The sequence below is a fragment of the Bos taurus genome, chromosome 1, assembly GCF_002263795.3.
Source record: "Bos taurus isolate L1 Dominette 01449 registration number 42190680 breed Hereford chromosome 1, ARS-UCD2.0, whole genome shotgun sequence".
NCBI classification, from domain to species: Eukaryota; Metazoa; Chordata; class Mammalia; order Artiodactyla; family Bovidae; genus Bos; species Bos taurus.
This window is the reverse complement of record NC_037328.1, coordinates 153,622,554-153,638,896: the sequence shown is the minus strand read 5'-3', so window position 1 is coordinate 153,638,896 and position 16,343 is coordinate 153,622,554. Positions and strand designations below refer to the sequence as shown.

Genomic DNA, 16,343 nt, shown 5'->3' with positions numbered 1-16,343 from the left:
AGGTAATTCTGCATTACATTTGGAGTTAAAAACATCTGTCCAATACGGCTGTAGCTGTGGGCCAGTACCACAAAAATGCAAAAAAATTGTCTCTTGATAGAGAAACTGAAGCTATCACTGTACAATTAGCTCTTTCTGTGATGGTTATATTTTATGTTTTTAACTGGTCTGAAAAGTTTTCCAGTTGAGTCTCCAGTTCATTTTCCCAAGACACATGGGGGCTTTGTATCCTATATTCACCTCTATTAAGGCTGTGTGCCAGGAATATGCCTTTTCTCACATAATGAAATCCTAGATACCAGTTCTCTAGGTCCTTAACAATAGAACAAGTGCTTGCATTACTGGGATGTTGGGAATCATGAAATCTCTATAAATTTGAAGCAATAGTTAAATTTCAAGCAGTTCAGAAAGTTGAAGGTATTAACCCTTAATCAGTTCTTTTTTTTTTTTTTAAACAAACGCAAAAACACATTAAGGCTGTAGTTATATATGTTGTCTTTCCCCAGAATAAAATGAATAGAGATCCACTAGATTCTGGTTCACCATTGGCTAAAACTATTTACTGTAGAAGAAAGTCAGGGCAGACACGCAGCCGTCGGTGCTGGGAAGGCCAGGTCAGCTGTTTCCAGTGGGCTGGTCCCCTCTGCAGTGCTCACGCGTTGAACATAGTTCATATTTCCAACCTATACCCGTCCCTGAGAGTAGATCTGACTGGACCAGTGAGAATAGGGGAGTGACTTACAATACTGAGGCCATTTTCTCTTCACGTTTACCTAAGCTAGACCTCCTTCAGACTGTCAGTAAAGTGTAAACAATATTAAAATAGCGTAACTGCTATTGAGGGCAGGAGGAGAAGGGGGCAACAGAGGATGAGATGGTTGGATGGCATCATTGGCACAATGGACGTGAATTTGAGAGAGTGAAAATAGACAGGAAGGACAGGCAAGCCTGGCGTGCTGCAGTCCATGGGGTCGCAAAGAGTCGGACTGGACAACAACATACCTGCTAAATGAGTGAAGCTCAACTGCACTTTTTTTCTGAATGTGGCGTGGTTGCAGCTCATTATTTTGGTTGGTGATACGTCTGTGACGAAAAACCCATACACTGCCGTGCGAGGTTTTATCTGTGATTAGATCCAGCCTCGTAGGATGTCAGAGGACATTGAAACAAACACCCGGGGTGCTTTTCGGAGATTCAGACTCCTGGGCCCCAGGCTCAGATACTTACTCTGCAGACATGGGTGGGCTCAGTAACACCCAGGTTTGTGAAAGTTGCTTGGGGTTCATCTCTGTAACATTCGCTTTGAGAAGTACTGCCCTAGGTGGGAGTATCTCAGTTAACATCTCAAGCTACTTCTACTCTGAGGATAGCTGAATTTGGAGAACAGCTCTATCAGGCCCATTTTGATTCCTTCATAAGAAATTTTATTGGCTTACTCTTTCCCTGCCAAGCCTGTGCCCAGGAGTGCCAGTTGTCCAGGGATGACTCATGAATAGGCGGAAAAGTAAATCGAGTGAAGTCTGAAAGTCAAGACTTGTGACCAAAAATGAATGGTAAGAGTGACTTAAGGAGAAAAGCTGAATGTTGAGGCCAGGTGTATGTCAAGGGTGAGGGACTAGCCCCAGCTAGGAGGGCAGAGTGGACTTTTTGGAGGCCAAGATACCGTATTTGCTTCCTGGAGGAATGACCAATGTCTTTGGCTCACTTGGCCAATTTTAATAACATATAACTGAGCTTAGAAAAGTATGGCTTTAACTCTTGAGAGTCCCTTGGACTGCAAAGGTATCAAACCAGTCCATCCTAAAGGACATCAGTCCTGGGTGTTCACTGGAGGGATAGATGCTGAAGCTGAAACTCCAATACTTTGGCCACCTGATGCAAAGAGCTGACTCAGAAGACCCTGATGCTGGGAAAAATTGAAAGCAGGAGGAGAAGGGGATAACAGAGGATGAGATGGTTGGATGGCATCTCCCGACTCAATGGACATGAGTTTGGGTAAACTCCAGGAGTTGGTGATGGACAGGGAGGCCTGCCGTGTTGCAGTCCATGGGGTCGCAAAGAGTCGGACACGACTGAGCGACTGAACTGAGCTGAAATAATAGCCTGTTGTTTCTCCTACTCCTGCCTTGGAATGAACTAATATGTCTCATCCTTAGGAAGATTATTAGTAACACATCAATATTGGAAATACAATGTTAAAAAATCAAGTTCCAGAAACAGTTTTGAGCATAATGAAATCTGAATTGTGTTTATGTGTGTGTGTTTTAAAAAATTCACCCACAATTCATGTTGAAGAGTGTAGAAATAAGTATACCTTTAAAGAACAATAAATACCCCAATTAGCTTAAGAAATATCTATCAATAAGCAGCAATTTCCTCAAAAATATAATATTCCATTGATTTAAAAATTCCCTGTATGTCTTCCCTGACCATAGCCTTTTTCTCCTTAACAAGAGTTAGCCACTAAATTGAATTTTGGTTTAATTATCCACTAACTCATTTGTTTCCACATGTGTTTTTAGATGCTTTTAATTTTTTATTTCACTTTTTTGGGGATTTTGTTTATTTAAAGACATTTCTTAGAGCAGTTTTTGGTTCATAGCAAAACTGAGGGGAAGGTACACAGATTTCTCATATACCTGCTGACCTCACACATGCACAGCCTCCCCCTTCTCAGCATCCCCCAACAGAATGTGACGGTTGTTACAACCGATGAACCTACACTGACACATCATAATCCCCCCAGATCCGTAGCTTGCTTCAGGGCTCACTCTTGGCATTGTGCATTCTATAGGTTTGGGCAAATGTATGACGGGACTCCACATACAGAGTATTTTCACTGGCCTGTAAATCTGTTCTCCCCCTGTTTATTCCTCCAACCTTACCCCCACTGCCAACCCTGGCAACCACTGTTCTTTCTCTCTGCAGAGTCTTGCCTTTTCTGGAATTCCATGCAATTGGCATTTTACAGTGTGTAGTCTTTGCAGACTGGCTTCTTTCACTTAGTGACACACATTTCTTTCTTTCATGTCTTTTTATGTCTTGATAGTGTATTTCTTTTTAGAGCTGATGAATAATATCCTGCTGTCTAGATGGACCGTAGTTTATCCTTTCGCTACTAAAAGCATCTTGGTCACTTAACAAGTTTTGGCAATAAAGCTGCTATAAACGTCTGTGGGCAGCTTTCTATGCATGTGGGAGTTTTCAAATCGTTCGGGTAAATACCCAGAGTGCAGTTGCTGAGTCACAGCATAAGCGTAGATTTAGTTTTCTAAGAGACCTCCACACCGCCTTCCAGCGCGGCTGCACCGTTTTGCGTTCCCAGCAGCAACGAGTGAGAGCCCTGGCGCTGCACGCCCTCGCCAGCTCTGGGCGTTGGCAGTGTTGCGGATCCTGGTCGTAGATTCTAGTAAGTGTATAGTGGTTCCTTACTGCTTTAGTTTGCATTTCCTAGATGGCATGTGACGTGGGGCACCTTTTCCTATGCTTATTTGCCATCTGTGTATTTTCTTTGGAGAAGCGTCTGTTAAGGTCTTTGGCACATTTTGGATTGAGTTGTTTGTTTTCTTATTATTGAGTTTTAACAGTTCTTCATGTTTTGGGGAAACAGTTGTTTATCAGATGTACCTTTTATTTATACTTTCTCCTCCAGCATATTTCAGATGTACCTTTAGAAAATACACTCAACAAGTCTGTGACATGTCTTCTCATTTCCTTGAAAGCATCTTTTGCAGAGCAGATGGTTTTAATTTTAACAAAGTCTAACATTGATTATTTCTTTCATGGGTCATGATGTTGCATATAAACAGTCATCACCATACCCAGGGCCATCTAGGTTTTCTCCCATGTCATCTTTTAGGGTTTTTCTAGTTTTGCATTCTACATCTAGATATGTGATCTATTTTGAGTTAAATTTTTTTGAAGGGTGTGCAGATTCTTTTTCTTTTTTTACCAGTGGATGTCCAGCTGTTGCAGCATCATTTGTTGAAAAGACCAGCTTTGCTCCTTTGCCACCTTTGTTAAAAATCAGTTGACCACACTTTGCGGATCTTTTTCTGTGCTCACTATTTTGTTCCGTTGATTTTGTTTTTCCTTTTCTTTCTTCCCATTCTTCTTTCCTTCCTTTCTTTTCCTTTCTTTCATTTTAACAGCTGTATTAAAGTTGTATAATTAGTGTGCATTAAGCTACATATATATTTTTTTTAAATTTTATTTTATTTTTAAACTTTACATAATTGTATTAGTTTTGCCAAATATCAAAATGAATACACCACAGGTATACATGTGTTCCCCATCCTGAACCCTCCTCCCTCCTCCCTCCCCATACCATCCCTCTGGGTCATCCCAGTGCACCAGCCCCAAACATCCAGTATCGTGCATCGAACCTGGACTGGCATCTCGTTTCATACATGATATTTTACATGTTTCAAAGCCATTCTCCCAGGTCTTCCCACCCTCTCCCTCTCCCACAGAGTCCATAAGACTGTTCTATACATCACTGTCTCTTTTGCTGTCTCGTACACGGGGTTATTGTTACCATCTTTCTAAATTCCATATATATGCGTTAGTATACTGTATTGGTGTTTTTCCTTCTGGCTTACTTCACTCTGTATAATAGGCTCCTCCTACAGCTCAACTCCAGAAAAATAAATGACCCAATCAAAAAATGGGCCAAAGAACTAAATAGACATTTCTCCAAAGAAGACATATAGATGGCTAACAAACACATGAAAAGATGCTCAACATCACTCATTATTAGAGAAATGCAAATCAAAACCACTATGAGGTACCATTTCACACCAGTCAGAATGGCTGCGATCCAAAAGTCTACAAATAATAAATGCTGGAGAGGGTGTGGAGAAAAGGGAACCCTCTTACACTGTTGGTGGGAATGCAAACTAGTACAGCCACTATGGAGAACAGTGTGGAGATTCCTTAAAAAACTGGAAATAGAACTGCCTTATGATCCAGCAATCCCACTGCTGGGCATACACACTGAGGAAACCAGAAGGGAAAGAGACACGTGTACCCCAATGTTCATTGCAGCACTGTTTATAATAGCCAGGATATGGAAGCAACCTAGATGTCCATCAGCAGATGAGTGGATAAGAAAGCTTTGGTACATATACACAATGGAGTATTACTCAGCCATTAAAAAGAATACATTTGAATCAATTCTAATGAGGTGGATGAAACTGGAGCCTATTATACAGAGTGAAGTAAGCCAGAAGTAAGCTACATATATTTAAGTTGAACAATTTGATGACTTTTGACATACGCTAGTGGAGGTGATGGAATTCCAGTTGAGCTTTTTCAAATCCTGAAAGATGATGCTGTAAAAGTGCTGCACTCAATATGCCAGCAAATCTGGGAAACTCAGCAGTGGCCACAGGACTGGAAAAGGTCAGTTTTCATTCCAATCCCAAAGAAAGGCAATGCCAAAGTGTGCTCAAACTACTACACAATTGCACTCATCTCACACGCTAGTAAAGTAACGCTCAAAATTCTCCAAGCCAGGCTTCAGCAATATGTGAACCATGAACTTCCTGAGGTTTAAGCTGGTTTTAGAAAAGGCAGAGGAACCAGAGATCAAATTGCCAACATCCACTGGATCATGGAAAAAGCAAGAGATTTCCAGAAAAACGTCTATTTCTGCTTTATTGATTATGCCAGAGCCTTTGACTGTGTGGATCACAATAAACTGTGGACAATTCTTCAAGAGATGGGAATGCCAGACCACCTGACCTGCCTCTTGAGAAACCTATATGCAGGTCAGGAAGCAACAGTTAGAACTGGACACGGAACAACAAACTGGTTCCAAATAGGAAAGGAGTACGTCAAGGCTATATATTGTCACCCTGCTTATTTAACTTATATGCAGAGTACATCATGAGAAATGCTGGACTGGAAGAAACACAAGCTGGAATCAAGATTTCTGGGAGAAATACCAATAACCTCAGATATGCAGATGACACCACCCTTATGGCAGAAAGAGAAGAGGAGCTCAAAAGCCTCTTGATGAAAGTGAAAGTGGAGTGAAAAAGTTGGCTTAAAGCTCAACATTCAGAAAACGAAGATCAAGTCCCATCACTTCATGGGAAATAGATGGGGATACAGTGGAAACAGTGTCAGACTTTATTTTTTTGGGCTCCAAAATCACCGCAGATGGTGACTGCAGCCATAAAATTAAAAGACGCTTACTCCTTGGAAGGAAAGTTATGACCAACCTAGATAGCATATTCAAAAGTGGAGACATTACTTTGCCAACAAAGGTCCGTCTAGGCAAGGCTATGGTTTTTCCTGTGGTCATGTATGGATGTGAGAGTTGGATTGTGAAGAAGGCTGAGCACCAAAGAATTGATGCTTTTGAACTGTGGTGTTGGAGAAGACTCTTTAGAGTCCCTTGAACTGCAGGGAGATCCAACCAGTCCATTCTGAAGGAGATCAGCCCTGGGATTTCTTTGGAAGGAATGATGCTAAAGCTGAAACTCCAGTACTTTGGCCACCTCATGCGAAGAGTTGACTCATTGAAAAAGACTCTGATGCTGGGAGGGATTGGGGGCAGGAGGAGAAGGGGACAACAGAGGATGAGATGGCTGGATGGCATCACTGACTCGATGGATGTGAGTCTCAGTGAACTCTGGGAGTTGGTGATGGACAGGGAGGCCTGGCGTGCTGTGATTCATGGGGTCTCAAAGAGTCGGACACAAGTGAGCCACTGAACTGAACTGAACTGACATACACACAAACATACACACCCCCGCCCCCATCACAGCAATCAAGACAAGTAGCATTGCCATCACCTCTTTGTAACTCACTCCCCACTCACCCCCAACTATCACTACAGATTTGTTTTACACTTTCTAGAATTCTATGTAATGGGATTGTACAGAGTATCCTTTCGCATCCGGCTTCTTTCAGCATGATTATTTTTAGATGTGTCCATGTTGTTGCGTGTATCCGTATTTCTTCCTTTTTGTTGCTGTGTTGTATTCCATAATACAAGGCTTCCCAGGGGGCTTAGTGGTAAAGAATCCACCTGCCAGTGTAGGAGATGCAGGTTTGATGACTGGGTCGGGAAGAGTCCCTGAAGGAGGGCATGGCAACCCACTCCATTATTCTTGCCTGGAGACTCACTCCATGGACAGAGGAGCCTGGTCGGCTACAGTCCATGGGGTCGTGAAAGAGTCAAGACACAAATTAGTGTCTAAACAATTCCGTGATATAAATCTACCACAATTTGTTTATCCATTCTTCTGTTGATGGATACTTGGATTGTTTCCAGTCTGAGGCTATTACAATAAAGCTGCTGTGAACATCTGTATACAAGTCTTTGTATGGACATACGCTTTTATTTCTTTTCTGTGAACACCTGGGATCAGCTGGGGCCTATGATAGGTTCGTTTTAAATTTGTAAGGAAGCTTCGAGACTGTTTTCCAGAAACACACAGGTAAGGCAGCGTCACGATGTCTCCTGTCATGTGTGCTACTGTGTTGCTTAAAGTTTCTTATAAACTTAAATGTGAGCGTTTGCTTCACCTGTGCTTCTGATTGCCTGGAGACAATTTCTTTCCCTTCTCTGCTTACCGTTTTATTTTTTTGCAACAGTTTTATTTTCATTATTATTTAGAATTGGCTGTGCTGAGTCTTCTGCGCTGAACAGGCTTCTCTCTAGTCGTGGCGAGCTGGCCGTCTCTCATTGTTGTGCACCGGCCTCTTGTGGCTTCTCTTGTGGAGCTCGGGCTTGAAGGTGTGTGGGCTTCAGTGGTTCAGTAGTGTGATGCTCGGGCTCAGTAGTTCAGTAGCGTGACACACAAGCTCAGTGGTTCAGTAGTGTGACACACGGGCTCAGTGGTTCAATAGAGTGACGCATGGCCTCAGTAGTTCATTAGTGTGACGCGTCGGCTCAGTAGTTCAGTAGTGTGACACTCGGGCTTGGTGGTTCAGTAGTGTGACATGTGGGCTCATTGGTTCAGTAGTTCAATAGTGTGATGCACGGGCTCAGTAGTTTAATAGTGTGATGCACGGGCTCAGTTACTGGGGTCCAGCCCTGGTTGGATCCAGGGATTCCCTCAGGATGACGGCGTTGGCGATTTAGAGGAATAGCGTCAGTGGAGAGAATCAGAGCTCTAATTATAATTGGTTTACGTGGGAAATCAATATAACCCGTGACACCAGGTTTGCACTAACCACGGAGGCCACAGGCGCTCTCTCGAATCGTGGAAGGTGCCCCACCTTAGGCACCTTCTCGAGTGGGTCTTAGAAGCCCGGGCAAGTAAGTGGTCTCAGCGGACCCCCACGCTCCAATTACTTTGGCCTGAAGAAACAGTAGAGACAAAAGGAGAGAAAAGGAGACGAGAAAGAAGCGACACGGGGAGACCGAGCTTAGTGAGCAGGGTCCGTAGCTTTTTTTTCAACAGGGGCTTTTGTACCCCAAGTAGCACATAGAAGATAATAGGGGATGCAAAGTCACGCAAGGTTAGCAGACCTTAATCATTATCGAAACCAGGCGTTCTTTCAGACACCAAGGCTTTAGGTGATTTACATCATCTTCTGGTCAGGAGTTGGAGAAGGAAATGGCACCCCACTCCAGCACTCTTGCCTGGAAAATCCCATGGACAGAGGAGCCTGGTGGGCTGCAGTCCACGGGGTCGCAAAGAGTCGGACACGACTGAGCGACTTCACTTTCACTTTTCACTTTCATGCATTGGAGAAGGAAATGGCACCCCACTCCAGTGTTCTTGCCTGGAGAATCTCAGGGACGGGGGAGCCTGGTGGGCTGCCATCTATGTGGTTGCACAGAAGCGACTTAGCAGCAGCAGCTGGTCAGGAGACCTGCTAACGTTTTTCTTCTGATAAGAGTTAGTCAACCAGAAAAACTTATTTTCTCTAAAGGTGACTTTTCTTAGAGTTTAGTACCACTCCCCAAAAGCAGTAGACAGAGTTGGATTCCTATAGGGCAGGAGTCTCGTGGGGGTAATTAAGGGAAGAATTTATTAGCTTAGGGGTCTACGGTTATTATTAACATTAAAGCTTCTTCTTATATTTCTTATATATCAGCTATATTAATCAATACACTCCCAGGAACACAGTGGGTGAGAAATATGGAAACTTGGCAGCAGGTATTAACTCAACAAAGAAATCTTCTATCAGTTCTATTTTAACAATTTCTAACTCCCCGGGAGGCTCTGCATTGTTAGAATAACTTAAGTCTCCTGTGCCTCACATGGTTGGGAGGCCGTAAACAATCACATGCGTAGCTGTAAGAGTCTGGGAACCTGTTAGGCAGGTTAGAAAGCTCTCTGAGGGGATCACAATTGGAACACAGCTTATTATACCCTGGAGACTTATTAACTAGAGCTCTAAGTTGCTTTTCTTACAGATAAAAGTGGTTGGGGATAGCCCCTCGTGACTGTCAGAGGAGTTGGTGAAAGTCATGAAGCAGTAAAACAGACAGGCTCAGGTTTTGGGATAGACGCTTAGGCACGTCCAGAGGGGCACCCCTCAAGTTCTGGCTCGCCTTGCCCACCAGAACTCTCCCACATGACCTTGTCATGGGTGGGGACTCCCCTGCTGGCTCCCGGCACTCAGTAGTTCAGTAGTGTGACGCACAGGCTCAGTATACAATAGTGTGACGCACAGGCTCAGTATACAATAGTGTGATGCGCGGGCTCAGTGGTTCAGTAGTGTGCTCCATGGCATGTGGGAACTTCTGTAATCAGGGATGGAACCCACGTCTCCTACACTGGCAGGCAGGTTCTTTACCCCTGAGCCACCAGAGAAACCCAGCAGTTTTGTTTTAAATCAACTTTTTTGAAGTGTAATTTGCATACAATGAGATCTACCTATTTTAGGTGAACAGATCGAGCTTTGGCAAACGTAGGTCCCCCTGAAAGCACTAACCAGGTATAGAGCATTTCTGTCCTCCCCAAACACCCCTGCCCCTCCCCCAGGTGACCACTGACCTGACTGGTCACTGTGATTGTGACTCTGTAAGCACTGGAAGTTCGTGTAAATGAAATCGAGCAGTCTGCTTACGTGGACGGCATCGTGTTTATGAGAGTCATCTTGTCCCTACATGTTTCAGTGGTTCATTCTTCTTTCCCCTGCTAATTAGTATTTCGTTGTGTGGAGGCACCACGCTTTGTCTGCTCACCCATTGTTGATGGATAGCTGGGCTGTTTCCAGTTTATGGATGGTTATGAATGATGCTCTGTCAACATTCATGTGAAGGTTTTGTGTGGATATGTATTTTCATTCTCTTGGGGAAATGCCTAGAAATGGAATTTCTGTTCATATGCTAAGTATCTGTGTAACGTTTTATAAGAAACTTCCAAGCTGTTCCTCAAGATAGTTGTATTATTTGCATCCCCACTAGCAACATCTGGAGAAGGCAATGGCACCCTACTCCAGTACTCTTGCCTGGCACATCCCATGGACGGAGGAGCCTGGGGGGCTGCCGCTCTGGGGTCGCACAGAGTCTGACGTGACTGAAGCGACTTAGCAGCAGCAGCAGCAGCATCTGTGAGTGCCACAACATTAGGTATTGTCAGTGTTTTTAATTTTACCCAGTGTCACGCATAGCAGTTTTTAAAAGCTCCTCGAGATACATATACTTTTCTGTATATAATAAATCAATAAAAAATTAAGAAAAAGGGACTTCCCTGATGGTCCAGTGGTTAAGACTCTGCACTTCTGGTGCAGGGGGCCTGGGTTTGATCCCTAGTTGGGGATCTAAGATCCCACATGCTGTTCAGTGCGGCAAAAACAATGAAAAAAAAGTTAAAAAAAACAACTCCCTAAATGATTATAATGTGCAGCCAAGGTTGAAAACTGCCAAGCCAGACTAGATAGGTTCCAAATGTTTAAATAAGGGCAGGTATTTTCACTTGCGCATTCACGGTTTTCTTTCCCCATTCATCCCCTCATTCACCCCAGGAGAGCTCTGTCAGCTCTTTACTGAGCATGGAGAATACAGACGCAGCACAGCCCTCCTGCATGACTTCAAGATGTTTGGTGTCGAGCATTTTCTTTTTTCTCATGGTCACATGTTATGACCACAGTCATTTCAGAGTTTGGTTTTTTGCTGATGCTGGACCTTTGCAGCTCCGGCCTACGTTCAGTCTGATGGTGGTGAGGGGAGGTGGTGGGGTGCTTCGCAGTGTTGAGGTATTGCTTTGTTGGTTTTGTGCTTTTCCTTCCCTGCCTTCTTAGACACTGGTACTTTCTTATGTACGTATTTAACTTTGGGGACCATGTTTTGTGGGGTTCTTTTTTTTTCCACACTGCTCAGCATGGGGGATCCTAGTTCCGTGACCAGGGATCAAACCCATACCCCCTGCAGTGGAAGCGTGCAGTCCCAACCACTGGAGCAAAGTCTTTAAATGATGATGTGGCAGGGGGTTGAACAATAAATAAAAAACGGACATATTTTATCCCTGGTAATCGCACCAGTGCCTGCACACAGCATCATGGCTGGTTTCTGATCTTTGTTTTTTATTTCTCTCCTTTTTTTTAATATAGAAAAAAATGCACAGAATATTCTTAGAAAAATAAGACAAATTGGCATAATATTATAACATTGTCACCAAAACCTAGTAAAGAATATAGTAGGTGGGTGAAGGTAAGATGCATATAAACCGAGCAAAGCTCACATGTTAAAGTTGTGTCATAATAGTAAAATATTCTCTTATTTGATATTAAACTTAACACTATAAAAAGATTTTGAAGTGATGCAGCAAGGCCTGCCTCCCTGGAACTGTTAGAATGAGTTATAAAACTAAAGCAGAGTCTATGCAGAATTGTTTTATCTTCTAGGGTCCAGGTCACTTTAAGGATTGTAAAATTGCCCATAACTTGCAAAACAGATTCTGCACAGAGAAACTAATAGAAAATAGATTCCATTTTCCTTTTCCTTGTGGCCTGAGTGGTTCCAGAGACCCCAGAAGCCTTGATGCAAAATAGCTGGTGAAAAAATCCTGACAAAGAATAGAAATTTATTAGTCTAGCTTTGGATCTAAAGAAATCTCATCTCTAACATGGCTAAGTGTTCATCAAGAAGGTATTCTCCAGAGCAATCTCAAGCCAATTTCACCCCTTGACTGATATTCTATACAATGGAATTAAACCATTTTCAATACTTGCTGCGTTTATTTCATTGAAATTTCTTTTCATTGCACTTGTTCTTTTTTTTTTTCCAGACATGGAAAATTCCATTCTTTTAAAAATATTTTTACTGAAGTACAGTTGATTCACAATGTTGTTAGATTCAAGTATATAGCAAAGTAGTTCAGCTGTGCACATATGTTATCTATTCAGGTTCTTTCCCATTATAGGTTATTACCCAGTGTTGAGGTAATACACTGCATTACACAGTAGATCCTTCTTGGATCTTTTTCCTATGTGTATCGGTTTTTACACAAGTTGAACACATTATCAGTTTTTTCCAGCTTTATTAACTGACACATTTTGTATACATTTAGGTTGTACAACATGGTTTTTTTAAGTATACATAATGTTTGAAGTGATTACCATAATCAAGTTCATTAGCACATCCATCATAGTTACTTTGTGTGTGCGTGTGTGTGGTAAGATATATTCTCTCAGCATAGTTCAGACATATAGGACAGTATCATTAACTCTAGTCATCATGGTATACATTAGATCTCCAGAACCTACTCATCTTAAAACTGAGAATCTCCCCCATTCTCTCTGATCCCCAACCCCTGGCAACTCCCAGTCTCCCCTCTGGTACTATGAGTTTGACTTTACTAGGTCCCGAATCTGAGATGGCACAGTATTTGTCTTCCTGTGCCTGGCTTCTTTAACTTGGCATAATGTCCTCTAGGTTTGTTCATATTGGCGCAAACGGTAGACTTTTCTTCTTTTTTCTCCTTGAATAATCCCCAGTGAGTGTGCATATGTGCACGTGCCCCGCGTGGTTTATTCATTCGTCTGTCAGGGCACGCCTAGGTTGTCTCCGTATCTTGTATTATAAATAAGGCTGCAGTGAACATGGGGTTGCAGGTGTGTTTAAGATCGCTATTTCATTTCAAAAAGTGAAATTGTGGGATCACATGGAAGATCTACTTTCAGTTTTTTGAGGAACCTCTGTGCTATTTTCCATTAGTGGTTGCACCAATTTACATTTCCAGCAACAGTGCACCAGGGTTCCCTTTGCCCCACAGCTTCACCAACGTGTGTTATCTCTTGTGTCTTTGAGAATAGATTAGTTTCTTGAACCACATCAGTTTTTCCTCATTTAGTTTCAACCATTGTGATGTTTGTTTTGCTTTTCCAAAACCAAATTTCCCCGAGGTCAAATCTCGTGTATCTAAGTTTCGTCAAGAAAATGTAACCCTTCTGTCCAGTTTTAGTCAATAACGTATTTTTGCCATGCACAGCTTCATTTGTTTTCAGTTTTATTTTGTGTTGATTATTTCTACCAGTGGTAACAATTAGAAGTTAAATGAAAATTGGTTGTATTTATTTCCTACATAATCAGTGAAATTGGGGCCATTTAGTAAGAGATAAGGGTGCACAGAAAGAGAGGAAGGGCTATACTTGTGCATGCGTGACTAAACTCTCAGTTACTGGATCAAAAACGCAGAGTGGAGTGGGATTGCTGGGTCATATGGTAGTTCTAAACACTTTTTTTCAGAGAAAGCCTTCGTTCAGAAAGGTAATGCACCCCAATATTCACTGCAGCACTATTTACAACAGCCAAGACATGGAAGCAGCCTAAATGTTCATCGACAGATGAATGGATAAAGAAGATGAGGTACATACACAAGGGACTATTGCCCAGCCACCAAAAGAGGGGAGTGATGCCGTTTGCAGCAGCATGGATACACCTAGAGATGATCATGCTGAGTGAAGTAAACCGGACAAAGACGAATAGAGGACATCACTTGCACGTGGAATCTTAGAAAGGTACAAAGGAACTTATGTACAAAACAGAAATAGAGCCACAGATGTAGAGAGCAAACTTACGATTACCGGGCGGAAAGATGAGGGAGAGATAAATCGGGAGGTTGGAATTGACATATACGCACGACTATATATAAAATTGGTAACTATTAAGAACCTATTGTATAGCTCAGAGAACTCCACTCAACACTCTGTAATGACCTATATGGGAATGTAATGACCTTTTCCCATATAGGAAAGAATTAAAAAAAGTAGATATATAACTGATTCGCTTTACTGTACATTTGAAACTAACACAGCCTTATAAATCATCTATACTTCAAAAAAAATTTTTTTTAAATACATAGTGGAAACATCGAGGTCAGCAAAGGCAGCTCCAAGACCAGAGCCCAAGCACCCTGCTTCAGCTCTGGGCCGCTCTCTCTGAGGCCAGCCTTCATTCTCCACTCCCCAGCAGATCTCTGGTCTCTTCTCTTCGGGGCTGCCTGGCCGTGAGCTCTCCTGGCTCAAGCCACTGGCCTGAATCGGACAGAAACTCCTAATCCCCTGAGTTCATACACATTGAACTTCTTCAAAAGGAACCAATTTCACTTGAGTCAACGAAACATGGCCAAACTACACGCAGACCCCAGAACAGCACAGAGCTGGACGGGGTAGGAGGAGCTGTGCTTCAGGACTGGTGTGAACAGCAGGGCCGTTCCCCGCCCCTTTTAATTACCTGCATTCTTTCAGGTGTGCGTGGCCCCTTACACAGCCCATCTGCTACTGGGAGTTATCCTGAGCTGAAACTGCACCCCTGTCCCAAGACGTAGATAGAAACTTGTGTCAACAAAAATTGGCTGCAGACTAAATGTGTACCAATAGGGCAATGATTCATTCAGGGTATTTTCATGCTATTTAATACTCAGCCACAAAGCAAAGATTAACACATTCCTCTGTTAAGAAACAGAGAGTGAAGGGACTTCCCTGGTGATCCAGTGGTTAAGGATCTGTGCTCCCACTGCAAGGGGCCTGGGTTCAGTCCCCGGGGACTGAGATCTGCAGGCCGCATGGTGCAGCCAAAAAAAGAAGGGTAGTAAATATTGCAGACTTTGTTGGCTGAGTGGTTTCTGTCACAAATAATCAACTCTCCCATTGTAGCCTGAAAGCAGCCATAGACAATATGTAAAGGAATGGACATGGCTGTGTTCCAGTTAAACTCTATTTATAATTTTTAAAAAAGGGTAGATTTGGTTTATGGGTCTTAATTTACAGACTCCTGGTTTAAAAAGAAAATACAGGTTTGCATTTATTGACGTGGAGAGTTCATCATAATATACTAGTGGGTTAAGAAACGACAGATTTTGTTATTGTCATGCCACTACTGTAAGACAAAGGGTTATATGCGCAAATAAGTACAGATTCCCAGGTGGCGCAGCGGCAAAGAATCCATTTGTCGGTGCAGGAGACACAAGAGACACGGGTTCAATCCCTGAGTCGGGAAGATTCCTGGAGAAGGAAGCTTAAACCTGCTCCGGTGTTCTTGACTGGAAAATTCCATGGACAGAGGACAGTGGGCCACAGTTCATGGGGTCGCCAAGAGTCAGACACGACTGAGCAAGCCACGCTGGTATAGAGAAGGGTCTAGAAGGATGATCAACAAATGATAAGATAATATCTCATGGTTGAAGGTTTGGGGATGATTTTCTTCTTCTTTATGTTTTTATATATTTTTATTATCAGAAAAATATTTTTATTTAGTAACATATACTCTGGCATATAATAACATGGTTGTTGTTGGGGTCACTACAAACAGCTGTGGAGTCCGTGCACTGCGGTGTTTGAAGATGTCGCTCACATAGACTACAGCATAAAGGGTGCCCCCTGGAGTTGTGTTGTGGAGAGGCCCTCTTCTCTCCCATTCTCTGTTCAGCCCTGTCCAGTTATTTCAACAAACATTTACTTGGAATCTACTATATCAAACATTGTTGCACGCACGACAGAAATAGCAAAAAGCAGGCAACAATCTCTGCCCTTCCCGCGGTTACATTCCAGCGAGGGAGGGAGGCAATAGGCGGAATAAACTGAGGGGTGTTAGAAGCAGTCATGAAGCAGGGTGGTTAGGAAGGCCTAGGATGCTGCAGCAGGGATGCGGCTTCAACTTTAAACAGTATTGGCTGAAAAAATGCACAGCCTAAAAGCTGAGAATTGTGTTTTATCTGACAGGCAAAACTAAGGACTGAAGCCCAGAAGACTGCCCCTCAGATAGCTCTGAGGGACTGTTTTGAAGAGGTGAGGAAAGAGCCAGGATATTCAGGAGTTTTTGTAACAAAGCCCAGGTAGTTGGAACCTCACAAGATTGCTGTTAATTTAAGTCAGATGTCTCAAGTCAATGACTTGAGCTTCTTTTCTGTGTGTGGGAAGATGTGAGTCTG

General features: G+C 42.8%; 1 non-coding gene across 1 annotated transcript; it reads left to right on the top strand.

The window, feature by feature from the left end:
- The first annotated feature begins 10,661 nt into the window (after nt 1–10,661).
- TRNAR-UCU (transfer RNA arginine (anticodon UCU)) lies at nt 10,662–10,734 on the top strand. The gene has a single exon. It is a non-coding gene; the product is annotated as a tRNA-Arg (tRNA).
- The last annotated feature ends 5,609 nt before the right edge of the window (nt 10,735–16,343 follow it).